Genomic DNA, 14,571 nt, shown 5'->3' with positions numbered 1-14,571 from the left:
AAATAAAAATGGGAAAATAGCATAACACTTAATGGGGAATGTGCACAGTAGTGTGAGTGACATGTCTGGTGTGAATGATGAATGAGAAAGAAAATGCTCCGAGAGAGGGCACGTGAAACAGGACAGGATGTCTTAGGCATTACTGATCGGCTGTCACGAGAGAATAATAATAGAAAGTCCCATAAAACGTGGACTTTGTTTTGGCTACAGATCCGATGGAGGATGGAAATTTTAGCTGTGTGATTGAGGCGGAAACACAGGTACGATTGAACACTGTGTGCGACAAGAGACGGGCACCACCAAGCCACCGGAGGCATAATTCCCGGGGTCGTGCTGGGACGTTGAGATCACACGCAATGTAGTTGAGATCACACTAATGTGGTTGAGATGTTCGGTGGGGGCATTTGTCTCTATATATAGGTCGCACGAAAAAGGGAGGCGTGCTGCAGACCGCAATTGGCAAAGCGGAGGAATGGGCAGCCTTGGCATCCGTAACCGTGTGAACGAATGTGGGAAAATTACCGGCTGGGTCTGGGACCAGGGTGCCGAGAAGGATGATGCGCGCAGACCACGTTATTTGAGCACTGATCAGATTAGGAGTTTGTGCGGGTTGCAAGGTTCCCCCGGCTGACAGCTGGTGCGTTAGCCGCTTAGAGAGATACTCTTCGGGCAACTTACCGGGGCGAACTGGTGCGCTGCGGTTGTACCCAAGTCGTCACGGTCCGATTCCGATTGGCGAGGCGCACTGTAATAGCACACACTCCTGTCAAAGTCTGATAAAATTTACGGCTTGCAGCAGACCGCAATTGGCAGAGCGGAGGAGTGGGCAGCCGATAGAAATTGGAAAACGTGGAAAAAAGAGGCCTCAGGGGGGTTAATTTTGGTATACCATGTAAGAAAAGTAATTTGTGTGCACACCGAAGTTAAAAATCTGCAGTATAAGGGGAAATGCAAAGCGCTCTTAGGGGAAACAAAGACAAGAAGTGCAAACGGCTTGTTTGTAAGTGCACCTGCGCACGGTAAGAAGACACAGAATGACCAAACCGCATGGAAGCGGTTAGTGAGAAGCTACATGAGAGATGGATTCGAATCCCTTTGTCTGTGTTCTATGTTTGTGCGTAATGTCTGTGAAGTTTCTGTCAGTTGTCGTCGGTCGTCTGAGCTGTGTGCGCGCTTAGTGTATGGGGTGCGCGTGCGTGCGGATGCGTGTGAGTGTGTGAGCTCTGCGTGCGCGCTGTGTGTATTGAGCGGGCGTGCGTGCGCGCGGATGGGTGTGTGCATGTGCGGTTGTGTGCGCGCTCGATGTGTGTGCGTCAGAGAATGTTCAAGAAAGGAGGGGGCCCTGGGTGCTCCAAGGCGCGGAATGGTGCTGTGTCGGCAAAGGTGGGGGCCGGCGAGACCCGCGGGCCTGGCCAGCCCGTGGCGTCAACATTGATACGCTGACCCCCCCCCCCCCCCTTGTCCGAGGGCGCTGTGCCGAGGAGCCCGCAAAAGGCGAGGCTGGGTCCCCCCGGTAGAGGTCAATGTCGATGAGAACTGAGACATGACGAGGGGAGATCAAATGTGGATGAGCAAAGGGTGCATGATTAACAACGAACGTGCATGATTAAAACTGAAACTTCACTGGCACTAATGTTGAACAGTTTGCAAATAGGCAAGAGAGAGACATGCTTGCAATACTCATTAAAATACTAATGTATGTGTTCCTGTGTGTCTCAAGAAAAGAGTTGGGCAGTGGCAGCAGTGATTTATGGCAGGACGCCACACACATTCGGCCCAGGACCGATAGGTGGGGGGAGACAGTGAAGAAAGGGGGGTTCGCTCATAAATTAAGAGGGAGCCTGTTGAGGGCGGCCAGCGCCCCTAGTCCATCTGACAACTAATGAGAAAGTGAGTGATTACGTTAACTTGAACAAGATTGACCAAACAAATATGAGACGGTGGACGCGCACGTCTCCTCCCAGAGGACAAAGAGACACGGACAGAACTCCCAGGTCGTCTGAGGAAAGGCTTCGTGGAGCGCCGCACCGAAATTCTTAAGGCCAGTGTGATTTTGTCCACAAACTCTTGTGTGGTACTCTCACTCGAGAACAAGGGATTACAAAGCGGGCTTGACAACAGACTGATCGACATAAACTGTTGTACGGTTGTTTTCAAACAGGTGACATCTCGAATTTTAATCTTAGCACAGGGAATTGGGGGGTCATAACTATGTGGAACCAAACACATATCGGACCAACATTCTTGTATAACGAGCGTGTATAACATCTGAAGTTGGCAAAATCTGATTGCATTGTCTTATGTGTTTTGTGACCTCTGGTGCTTGATTATTTTCTGATCAAAAAAAAAAAAAAAAAAGAATAAAATAAAATAATTAAAAAAAAAACATGGGGGACAGGAGCCTTACCAGTCCAACAGTGACCCCCATAGAGGTTGTGTCGAAAAATAACCCGCTTATCAAAGGGGTTAAAGAAATTTCGAACAAATGGAATAAGAAATGGCCTGACATTGAGAGGCCTTGGCCGGCAGAAGGGACTTTTAACCGAGAAGTAATTGAGATTATACGTGTACTCGTATCGACATACAAAGCAGGAGTCAAAAAAGGGAAAAAAGGGGAAAAGAGAAAGGAGGAAAGGGAATATGAATTGGGATTGTTGAAAATATTTGACGAACAGGGACAAAAATTGGATCAGGAGCTTAAGCAGAAAAAAGAGGAAATCACAGCTGATGTACTGAAGAATGTGGAAGAAGCTAGGAAGCTAATGGACAAAGTTAATACACCTTTCTCACATGTCGCCCCGGTTAAGAGTCCCCCGGCGTACAATGTGAGTGATAAACGTAATGGCTATCCGCAACTCCCGATAGTTAACCAAGAAGGTAGCTATCAGTCGGAGACCAAAGACAAAGGCATTGTCGAAACCAGAAGAGCTAGAACCACCATTGTTATGCGTCCTAGCCTGACCCATAAGAAGAATAAAACTCGACATGCGACAGAGGGGAGACAAGGGTACACCAAGAGGGAGATACAGGATGATAGCCAGAGCGACACAGAAGGGGCAGCGGGGGGCTACAACCCCGTAATCAAAAGCATTTCGAGAAGAACAGAGAAAAAAGGACGCACCCCAGGGAAAAAGACAAGAGCAAGGAAAGATGTAAGCGGTACGGAGGGCGGAAGCGGCAAGGACAGCTGGGGAGACGAATGCCCTGTGCCTACTGCACGCTCCACCCTAGTTGCCATGGAGGACTGGAGAAGGACCGCTTTAAGGAGCATCGAAGCCAGAAAAGAACAATGCTTGGAGGAGTTAGAATGGAGCGTGAAACCAAGAGAGCAAGAGGATCTAGAGGAACAGTTGCAAAAGTTAGAGGTGGCCAAGCTTGAGTTGAAAAAAGTGCCGTCCAAAATGCCAGGGACACCGTTTGGCCGGGAGCAAGGATCAACCCGAGCAACCACAATTCTGCCAGTGATGGTAGTGGGACAAACCCCACCACAACAAATTTTATTGCAACCCCCGCTGACTGCTGGCCAACCACCGCAGGTGGCCGTGGCAGTGCCCGTCAGTTTAGCACCCCATTGGGGGCGCAACCAAACGCAGTTCCGGGGCACCAGAGTGCGTGGAGCCAGGGGAAAGGCAGGAAAGGCGAAACCCAAAGGGGGCCCGGGACAGAGGTCTGACGCTTGCTATAACTGTGGCCAAGTAGGACACTGGGCCCGCAACTGCAGCATGCCCACCAGAGGAGGCTTAGGAGGGGAGTTCAGCCGCCATCCACCAAGACCCCAGGGCCCGATGAACCCTTTCGGGGGCCCGGAACCTGGATTCTAGAGGTGCCCGGTGGGCCCAAGGGGGGATGTCAGCTGGTAGTGTCAGGTCTGGAACGAGAGCCAACAATAACAGTGAAAGTAAACAATCAACCGTTGACGGCAATGGTGGACAGCAGACCGACTTTCACTTGCGTCCGGCCTGAAGACGCTATTCATCCCCCCATGTCCGGTCATTTTGTACGGGCAATAGGGTTCAAGATTATAAAACAGCTGATCCCTTCCACAAGACCAGTACAGCTCTGCTGGAAAGATCAAATGACAAACATACCAGTTTTGGTATCGGACTGTACCCCCACTGCCCTCCTAGGCAGAGATACCCTGCGGAGATTGAACTGCACCATAAAGTGTTCTCCTGATGGTTGTGTGGTCGAGGTCTTACACGAGACGTGCCATAAGGTGCTGATGTAGTCAAAACCCAGAGACAGATAGAAAGAGGGAGTGAGAGAAGAAAGGGGGGCTAACTCGTCAATAATGAGGAGATATTGGGAGTAATTCGTTTGTCCTTTCTATAAATCGTTTCCTGGAGTAGATGGGTTAGCAACACGAGAGATTTAGAGGTTCAACAGAAAGAGAGTTAAAAGAAAATAATATTTTTGATTTGGACAATTGCAGGCTAACAGGAGCATGAGAGAGGACAGCTGAGAAGCGGGATCCATTTTGATCGGGGAGATTGGAAATTCACAGCACCATATTCTAAGTCGCATTTTTGAGCAAGCATGACACACGTGAGAGATCAAAACATAGATCAGGGCTAGTTGTGGGACGCAGACCTCTGAGTTAATTTTGAATAATGATACTGAAGACACAATGTACTGTCCCATTAAATTGGAACTATAACCAAAACGTAGCTCGACAATAGGATGAGTTGCAGGACTTACAATATAAAGACGACATTGCTGTTACTAGGAGAATTTGACTTTTGGTAAACAAACGTTACTAGTGAATGGAGGGCAGCAGCTACATTTGGAGATAGTCTTACAAGTTTGATGTCCCAGTCTGTCACTCTCAGTGCCAGGATCCCTGAAAACTCGATTCCGAGACTCCGCCTGCAGCCGTGGACGACTACAAAACGTTGCCTGGATTTGAGGCACCTTTGACCTTTGGCAAGGACAAAGAAAGACTGTTGTTGTGCTTGGAGGGGGCAAGTACAGTCCGGAAGAAAGACAACATCCTCGGGGACGAGAAAAGACAGTGAGAAGTGGAGGAACTCACAATGTTGAAGAAAAAATGGACATTTGAACAATGGACTCATTCGAGAGTGATGGATGTGTTGGCTCTGAAGCAACAACAAAAGAAAACCATCTTGAGAGGGTGAGGTGCGGCAAAAGATATGGCCTTGAAATGTCCGACGGCCAAATCGCACTCCTTGCCGTGGCGGTGCTAAAACTTCGTGGGGCTTGGGGTAGAGTGGACAGGAGCTTCATTGTGCACTGGGTTTGACAGAACTGAGGAGATTTGATAAAAAATTGAATAATGCGTAGAGCTACAGAGAGAAGCATCATGGTCAGAGATTGAACAGATTTGAATAAAACAAATAGGCTAAAACGGTGAGAAACAAGAGCGAGATCTGATGTTTTGGCTCACCAGACATAAGAAGTAGAAATCGAGTTAGATAAATTTTAGAATAAGACATCTAGACTAAAGTGGATTCAGCCAAGAGGAAGCTAGGACGCTCGATGTACCTACTCAATACGATAGAAGTTTGTTGCGCCATAGTGGAGGTTGGGTAGTCAGAAAGTTGGATCCGTTAAGTTTTTGTCTTTCACACATTCATGCATAGGAGTCGCACAAGGCCACAGGTAACAAGATAATGACTGAGATAGGGCTCAAATTCAACTGCACCCGCACGGCAATGTAGAAGCAGGAGAACGGAGTAAGGGATTATATGCTAAACAGTCCGCTGTAGGGTTACCAATAGGAGATTCTGTCAAAAGAACTACTAAGAGGTGGAGGCGAAGATAATAGGAGGACATAGATATTCGAAGGTCTGATAAGGGGAAACTCCATTGTCAAAGGTCGGATTGGAGCAAGTAGGAATTTGCCATTTTAACAGGGACTGACAGCAAGAGAGATTGAGGATAGAAGATCTGGACAGCAATGACGTAAATTACATTAAAAACTGCTCATTCGAGGGAGAAGGCTCGGCGCTCCCTGTGTGGAGCTGCAGCTCTGCAGAAGGGGGGCAGACCGCGCGAGTGAGTGGATGAGAGGAGTGGTGATAGGCGACCACTTAAGGAAGTAGGGAGAGGTGTTGGATGGTGTGACAGGCAGGAGTTTTAGGAAGAAGAAGAAAAGAAAAGGGGGGAGTGAGACTCGCCAAGAGGGGCAATAAAGAGAAGCAGACTGAGAAACAGTCTTGAGCAAGACAACGGGAAAAAAGGGGGAGAGCCAAATGATGACGTAAAAAGCCAGAGAGAATAGTCTGACCCATCTTTATTGAATTCAATTCGGATAAGTAATAGAGATCGAGTTTGTAGGACTAATACGAGGGTATGGAGGCTCCCTCAAAACGCGGGTCCCACAGTTAGTCCCTCAGATAGACATATATGACAATTTGTGATGAATCTGACGGGCGAGTTTATGGAAAATTTAATTGGAGATTTTACAATAGGTCATGTTGATGAGTATGTCCGAATGTGAAGAGTCACTACGTATTAGGAGTCAATATTTGCCTACACACTAACATACTAACTTTGCTTGGTTTGGGGGGAGAGCTGAGTGATAGATACGGATGAGTGTGTCTGTGAGTGTGTGGATGGGTGAGTGCGCATGTGATCATCTACGGCTGTGTGTGCGCAGTATGATTGGCCAGAGAGGTCTGAAGTTGGGGTGATGTGTTTGCCATTGAGGATAAAATTCATCTCACCTGAAGGGGTGGTACAGATCGGAGGGACTGGAACTGGTAAGTGATGAGCTCTGACCGGAACCATGGTTCAACGATCAATCAGGGGCACCATCGACAACCAAACGGTTCGATGGAGAAGGCCCATTTCAGTGATATGGTCAGACAAGACAGAACTAGTATTGAACATCAAGACTTTGGACGATTTGACGTGTGACGACTTTGAGCTCACCCAACGGGGTGACGGACTAGGTGGACAGTGACCAAATGTGTGACGCTTGAGCTTGCTTGCGACATGAGCGAGCTCTGCTTTGTTTTTCTGTGTGACTTGATTTTTTGCAGCAGCAGCAGCAACGGCCACCAGCCAAGGAGCGGATTGCGCATTGTTTGCGTAACTTGTTTTCGTTCTTGCAGGTTGTCGATTGCGTTCGTGGAACGTTTGTGTTGAATTTACGAGAATATGTTAACCCTTGCCCTTTTGGTTTTTATAATGAACTTGTTGATTACATGGTTTTCAGGACAGGATCCCCGAGCGCCAGGATTCATTTTATGACTGTTTTTGGTTTGATACTTGATGTCTGTTTTTGTGTGTACAAATGTCCGCTGTCAGCAGGGCTACAAGCTCACTGACAGGAGTGCGCTGATTTCTGTTTGTGTTGCCGAGTGTGTGGTGGACAGTCAAGTTTCAGGGACTTGGGGTGACGGTCCCGGGGCCCAGATTGGAGCTAGAGGTTCCGCGGGCCTGGCTACAATGAGTGTGATGATGAGAGGGGACGCTTTGCAGGTTCCTTTTGATACGTAATGACACATTAAGTGAATGTGTCAAAAGGGGGGAGTGGTAAAACAGAAAGCGGTGAGTAGGTTTCAATTTGTAATTGTGATATACAAAGTTTTTTTCCAAATTCACTTGTTTTTAAGCTTTAACAGGACACGCCAGAATTCAACTAGCAGTGATGGAAGGAGCAGAAGAAGCGTCTTGAAAGAAAGGGAGTTAACAGGAGACAACAGCCTGGAATGGATGCGAAGCGTGGTAACAATTTAGTGACAATAAGGTTTAAGGTTTTTCAATGACAAAGTGCGAAGGACAAATCATACAGTGATTTGGGAATGGACAGTGGCACAATACACAACGAAAGTTTGGAAGGTTATAGAATGTCGGGGGAAGACGGGGCCAGGGACAAGGAACGGGGAAATTTCTGAACGCGTGACTGCATTAAAGCTGCTATTACAGGGCAAATGTTTAATTATACATTTTAGGACGAGTAGTTTGCATAACGAATACGGAAAGGATGTGAGTGGCTGTACCGTTTTGGAAAGATTACGTGAGCGTTGTTTCAGGATGCTGACTGGTTTGAACAGTGAGGTGGCTCAAACATAAGGCACAGATACATAAAGGTACAGACCTAGGAAACTACAGTATTGTGAGGGGTACCGGTTTGAGAATGCTACACATCTTTAGACTGAAGAAGGAATTTGGGGGTGACAAATAGTATTTGGACGGGAAAAAGAGCGGTTGAAGTTACATGACTGACGGGACTTCAGAAAGATGACAGTGTGATTGAGACAGGGACATCTGCGACAGGAAAGGCTACCAGGAACAGGTACAATTTACATTGTGACTGGGGGGATCTAGCAACGCTGTCGGCACGACGAGAAATGAGGGGAATGAGTCCTGGAGTGTTTGCTTGTTTGTTTGTTTGTTTGTTTGTTTGTTTGTTTGTTTGTTTGTTTGTTTGTTTGTTTGTTTGTTTGTTTGTTTCAGGGACCGCGTGGGCCTCTGGAAACGCGGGGTAGGTGTCGGGAGCCCTCGGGCGTTCTGATGAGATTTCGATGAGATGATTGACACAGCTTTTTCCTCGTTGCCCCATCACCGCCGAATAATTATTTGAGGGGGCTGGAAAGACTGGAGCTATCGGGTTGTGTTGCCCCGCCAGCGGTGGCCGTCGGGGCCGGAAGGACGTCCGGCCTGGGCTGCGGCCTTTGCCATTATGACTTCACATGTTTGCACTGTTAACGTCACTTGATACAGACAGTAGCTTTAGCTTGTCATAGGTCGCCTGGCTGCTGACCGGGGCCTTGCACGGGATTCAACAGCCGTAAGCAACAGGAGGACATTGAACGGACAGCCGGCCCGGGACAGTGCCGTCTACTACTAGTGCTATTTCCCACTGTCGGCTCAGTGGACTGGATTTCATATCTGCACACACTTGTGCGTGCAAGGGGGGCAGCGCAACGACGGGTTTAATGTTCTTGCATGCTTTGACGATTCGTTTTTATATACCTCACTGTGTTACCTCGTTGTTTTTTTTGCCATGTTATTTACTTTGTTATGTGACCTCGTTTGCTTACCCCGTGGCATGTTTACGATACGACGTTGCATGTTGAGCGATCTGTATTTGAGGGTCATGGTTCTGCTTGTTGCTGTGTTTAGGGCTCATGCTACACTTTGTGAAATGTGGTGTGTGCCGGAGCTCCCTTCACCTGACTCTCGCCAGGTGAGAGGCGCCTCCGGGGGTGTAGAATGGGCCTCCCTCTTTTTCCTCGTCATTAGATTGGCGGGGTTTTTTCGACGGCGGTCCGGCAGCTTTTTGGGGCTTCTAACGGGCCACAGCAAACTTTTCCTCTCCAAATTGATGGCGTTGGTGATATATTACCGAAGGGGGGTGTGCGGACGGCGTCAATCAGTTAATGGGGTTGGGGGTTTCGATCTTGGTCAAATGTGGTTCCTGAGAGGCCTCAGATTGCTGTCAGGGAGGAATTTGCTATTAAATTGGGTTGAACTTTCCTAGTTAATGTAACCTTAAGTAGCATGCCTTGAGCATGGTTTAGGATGAGACAAATAGGTCCAAATTGTAGACGAAAACCTTAAAATGGTTGGGGGAAGGTTTTTGGATGTACCGATGTCTTTTCGTGTTGAGTTGTTGCCGGGGCACTTGTGGTGCCCCGGCAGGGGGGAATATGTAGTGTATTATTATTATGATATCATGCAATGTTCATCTCACTAGTAAGCCTAAGTACGACCAGGGCATGTTCGGGTCAGGTTCGTGTGGTATTGTTTGGGGCTTGGTCCAGGAAGGTAGACTCATTGGCGCCAGACACATCTGGCTTCCATTAACAACTGCTAAGATACACACGATGTAGAGATGGGGAGGCAACTGCGGGGTCATAGGTCAGCCAACAGCCCCATCTGCGCGCTCCCGCGTGGAGGGAAGCGCAAGAGTATAAGGTTTAGGACGAGAGTAGACAAAGGGGACTCGACATCTTGGCTAGGGCGCGAGACACTTCTCTCTGACATCGGTTGAATAAAATCTTTCCCCAATCAGCCATGTGTGACTGAAGTTTTCCTTCCCCAAGCCAGCCACTTTTTCACTATCTTGTTTGGAAGACCAGCTGACCATCGAAGAGAATTCACCACACGCGCGAGGCTATTTCATGTCAAAATAGGCTGCTCTGTTAATGTTTCGAGTAAATCTACGGATCGGGAAGGAAGGGAAACATAGGTAAGTAGTACCAATGCGTTAGATCGAACTTTAGTCAGTTCCGATCATTTTATAGGAGATCGTTTGAGAAACGCGATTGTTTACACTTTGCTGAGGCTCACGGGAGATTGCGAGCTGAGGCTCATGGGAAATTGCGGATGGCTAATGCTATAACGATAGCTGCTATACGCGCGAGGCTATTTCATGTCATAATAGGCTGCTCTTTTAATGTTTCGAGTAAATCTACGGATCGATATGGAAGGGAAACATAGGTAAGTAGTACCAATGCGTTAGATCGAACTTTAGTCCGTTCCGATCATTTTATTGGAGATCGTTTGAGAAACGCGAATGTTTACACTTTGCTGAGGCTCATGGGAGATTGCGAGCTGAGGCTCATGGGAAATTGCGGATGGCTAATGCTATAACGATAGCTGCAATACGCGCGAGGCTATTTCATGTCAAAATAGGCTGCTCCAAGCTTCTCAATTATTTTCTGTTACGCCCCCCCCCTAGCAAGAAGAAATCTATTCGCGCCCCCCCTCCCCACCGTGACTATCCTAACTTGTCTTGTAAGTCGTAAAATGTTGCACTGTCGCAAACGTGACAGAAGTAACAATGAGAGCGCCACCGCCCCCTGCTGTAGTAAACGCGAAATTACACTTTATTCTAGTACTGCCAAAAAAAAAGCCTGTTCCCCAGGGTCACACGCGCCCCCCCAGGAATGGCACCGCACTAAACAGCTAGGAAAAACGGACAAAAAAAAAAGAATCTACACCCTTCTTCAATTAGAAAAAAGAGACTTTTTTCTTAGCCCGTTCCTTCCACTGGGACTTAAACCCAAGCAGTTCTTTGGCCGGAAAAACGGACAAAGGTAAATCTACGCTCTTCTTTGATTAACAGAAAAAGAAGCTCCGTGTTTCTTAGCACGTTCCTTCCACTGGGACTCTAACCCAAGCCAGATCCCTCAGCTTGGAAAAACAGACAAATAAGAATCTACGCACTTCTTCGATGAACGAAAAAGAAGCTCTGCTTTTCTTAGCCTGTTTCTTCCCCTCGGACTTAAACCCAAGCTATATCCCGTGCACTTCTACCTTTTACGCGTTTCACACAGCACAATCACACCACTTTAGGGCGTTAACTTACTTGTCCCCTGGTTCGTTGCACTGCCAGATCCCGTCAATCCACCTCTGTCAGACGAAGGCAGACCTAAGATGCTGGCCCAGGGAAGAATTTCCTTCCCAAGTCTTTCTTTACCAGGTCCTCCTAATGGACGCTGGCCCGTCGACGGTGTACAGCGTGTCGTCCTCCGTCAGCCAGATGGCGGGTATGAGAGTCACACCAGACAGTTTATCACACTTTTTGCATCTTCTCTCCGGCATGGATAAGCTTCTGGACAACCAGAGATTGCATCTACAATCACTAACACAGTGGTTCTCAACCTTTTTGGAGGTACCGAACCCCATCAGTTTCATATGCGCATTCACTGGGGATGACATACAAACTCACACCAAATTACATACCTGGAAATCAATGTGTCTTCTGCTGTTGCCTTTGAGAGATCAGTTCAGATATGCGTGGCTTTGCCGTGGCAAGTGCCAATCTCATGTCATTTTCACAGCAAAGTCTGTTCCTTTTCTTCGTTTTTATGTCCAGCATCCTCGAAAAGGATTGCTCACAAAGATATGTTGTAATATATGCTCAGCCCAGACTCCCAATACTTTTCAGGCTTGGACGATTTTGTTTTCTCCAGCGTGGAACTCATCTTCCTGACTCTAAAGTAAGTTTGAATCTTTTATTACACTGTCGATCTTTTTTTTCACAGCCGGAGTGCCTGGGAGAGCGGAGGCTTCGTGGCCGTTTGTCTGCCGTCGATCATCAGACACAAAGTATGGCTGCGGATCAAGAGGTTTGTGCGGCTTCGTGCACCAACTGCACCCTTCTCTTAGAGAGGTTATCCCTGCTAGAGGGACGTGTCCGCCAGTTAGAGCAGAATTGCGCGATAACTGTAGATGTGGCGGATACAGACGCGGGCTGTAGTCAGCCCGCTAGCCCAGTTAGCATTAGCCCCAAGCGGCTTGCTAATCGCAATGAGCCAGGTAAGAGGCATAGCCGTCCAAAGTCGTCTCAGTCTACTGGCCTTCGCACTTTGGTCATAGGTGACTCCATTACCCGAAATATTACGCTTAAAAATCCAGCCACGGTAATGTGTATTCCTGGGGGCAGAGCACCCGACATAGAAGCTAATCTTAGGGCGCTGACTCGCAATAGGTCTAGTCAACAGCATAGTTCCACCAACACTAGCTACTCGGACATAGTGATACACGTCGGCTCCAATGATGTTAGGATGAGGCAATTGGAGATCACAAAGAGAAACATAGCAAGGACTTGTGATCTCGCCAGAAAAATGAGTCGGCATCGAGTATTTGTCTCTGGCCCCCTGCCTGGGAGAGGCACTGATGAGAGGTTTAGTAGATTAGTCTCCCTTAATCGATGGATGGCTGGGTTCTGTAAGAAGCAGGGACTGTATTTTATAGATAACTGGCCTTCCTTCTGGGGCCGCCCCGACCTGCTGAGGAAGGACGGCCTCACTCTTTCTAGGAATATAGATTACTGTTTGAGCCACACATGACAGGTCACTTTAGAGCAGGCCGGGTCACAGGTGATTAGACCACCTGTCAGGATGGGTTTGGAGTCTGTTAAGATAAAGTTAACTAGCGCTAGGCTAGACTCCCAGCATGCACATAGCTCCTTGTGTAGACTAGAGCGTGATAGTTTGAATAGTGCTACAGTACACATAAACACACTTTCTACTGGGGTAGTAGACAAATCCAATCACTCCACCCCGACCGGTTTTGCTGATGAAACGGTGCCTGTTTCAGATAATTCTACACGTGTAACAAATATTTACTATCAGATTCCCACGGTTGTATCATCCCACCGCGTTAACAAACATTTGAGAGGTGATGTCAGGCCTAGAAAACACAATCTTACTCGCATCTCGTATAAATATCCTTCGATAGATACGCACCCGGATCGACCAATTACGCTTGAACCTGGTTTTATGAATATTAGATCGCTTCATACGAAAGCCATTCTCGTTAATGACCTCATCACTGAACATAATCTAAACGTTTTTGGTCTCTGCGAGACGTGGTTAAAACCTAATGAACTGATGCCGCTTAATGAGGCCTCGCCTCCAAATTTTGTGAGCTCGCATGTGGCGCGTCCTCGAAAGAAGGGTGGGGGTGTCGCCCTCATCTCAAATTCCGAGCTTAGTTTTAGGCCTCGTTCGATCAACGTATTTAAAACAGGTTCTCACTGTCCGATCCACCGCTTTACCGTCATTTTATCTTGCTGTTATTTACCGTCCACCCGGGGCTTACTCTGGCTTCCTGGATGAATTTTCAGAATTTGTGGCTGATCTAGTAACCAATGCGGATAATATAATTATCATGGGCGATTTCAACATCCACATGAATTTACCGTCAGAGCCACTTACTTCGGCGTTTCAGACTTTAACTGATACGTTTGGTTTTACGCAAGCCGTACAGGCAGCATCGCATAAGAATGGAAACACCATAGATCTGGTATTATCCCAAGGACTTGCAACCTCAAATATAGCAGTACTGCCATACACTACCGTTTTGTCTGATCATTACTTAATAAAGTTTGAAATTCTAGTTCCTTGTCAAAGACAAGAGAGCAATCAGCATTATAGGAGCCGTCATTTCAACTCCATGACTGCAACTGCGCTATCTGAGATACTGTCGCCGGCAACCGCTATATTTCCCACATACGCCGGCTCTATTGATAATCTTACAAATGAATTCAATGCGACATTGTTCAATGCCATTGACTCTGTGGCGCCGTTACGTCTGAAAACTTGCCGTAGAGTGCCTACTCCGTGGTTCACAGATGAAACGCGTACGCTTAAGCAATTATGTAGAAAGCATGAGCGCAGATGGCGTCTAACCAAACTTGAGGTTTTCCATCAGGCATGGCAGGATAGCCTCCTGAAATATAAAGATGCGCTTATCTTAGCAAAAACTCTGTATTTTTCGCAAGTTATTAATCTCAATAAAAACAATCCGAAACACCTATTTGATACAGTGGCAAAGCTGACTCTGCGCCAGCCGACCCCCGATAGTTCCTTCCACTCAGCTGACGAGTTCATGAATTCTTTTCCTCAAAAGATTGAATCCATTAGGGATGAGATCAAGAATACCATTCCAATCGCTCGGTCGAGCCCGCCGTTTACCAACGCTGATGATCATGCAACAACCCTCTCAACTTTTAAAAGCGTGTCTCTTGAAAGGCTTACACAATTGGTTAGTGCGGCTAAACAAACAACATGTTTACTCGACCCTCTTCCAGCCAAACTACTTAAAGAATTATTTCAAATTTTAGGACCGTCCGTCTTAAATATAATC

At 47.3% G+C, this 14,571-nt stretch overlaps 1 pseudogene; it reads left to right on the top strand.

The window, feature by feature from the left end:
• Window positions 1-11,458: 11,458 nt before the first annotated feature.
• On the top strand, window positions 11,459-14,306 carry LOC133154003 (uncharacterized; annotated as a pseudogene).
• Window positions 14,307-14,571: the final 265 nt, after the last annotated feature.

This window comes from Syngnathus typhle, linkage group LG5 (genome assembly GCF_033458585.1).
Source record: "Syngnathus typhle isolate RoL2023-S1 ecotype Sweden linkage group LG5, RoL_Styp_1.0, whole genome shotgun sequence".
In the NCBI taxonomy this organism is placed as follows: domain Eukaryota; kingdom Metazoa; phylum Chordata; class Actinopteri; order Syngnathiformes; family Syngnathidae; genus Syngnathus; species Syngnathus typhle.
The sequence above is the reverse complement of the archived record's forward strand: the minus strand, read 5'-3'. Positions and strand labels throughout refer to the sequence as shown.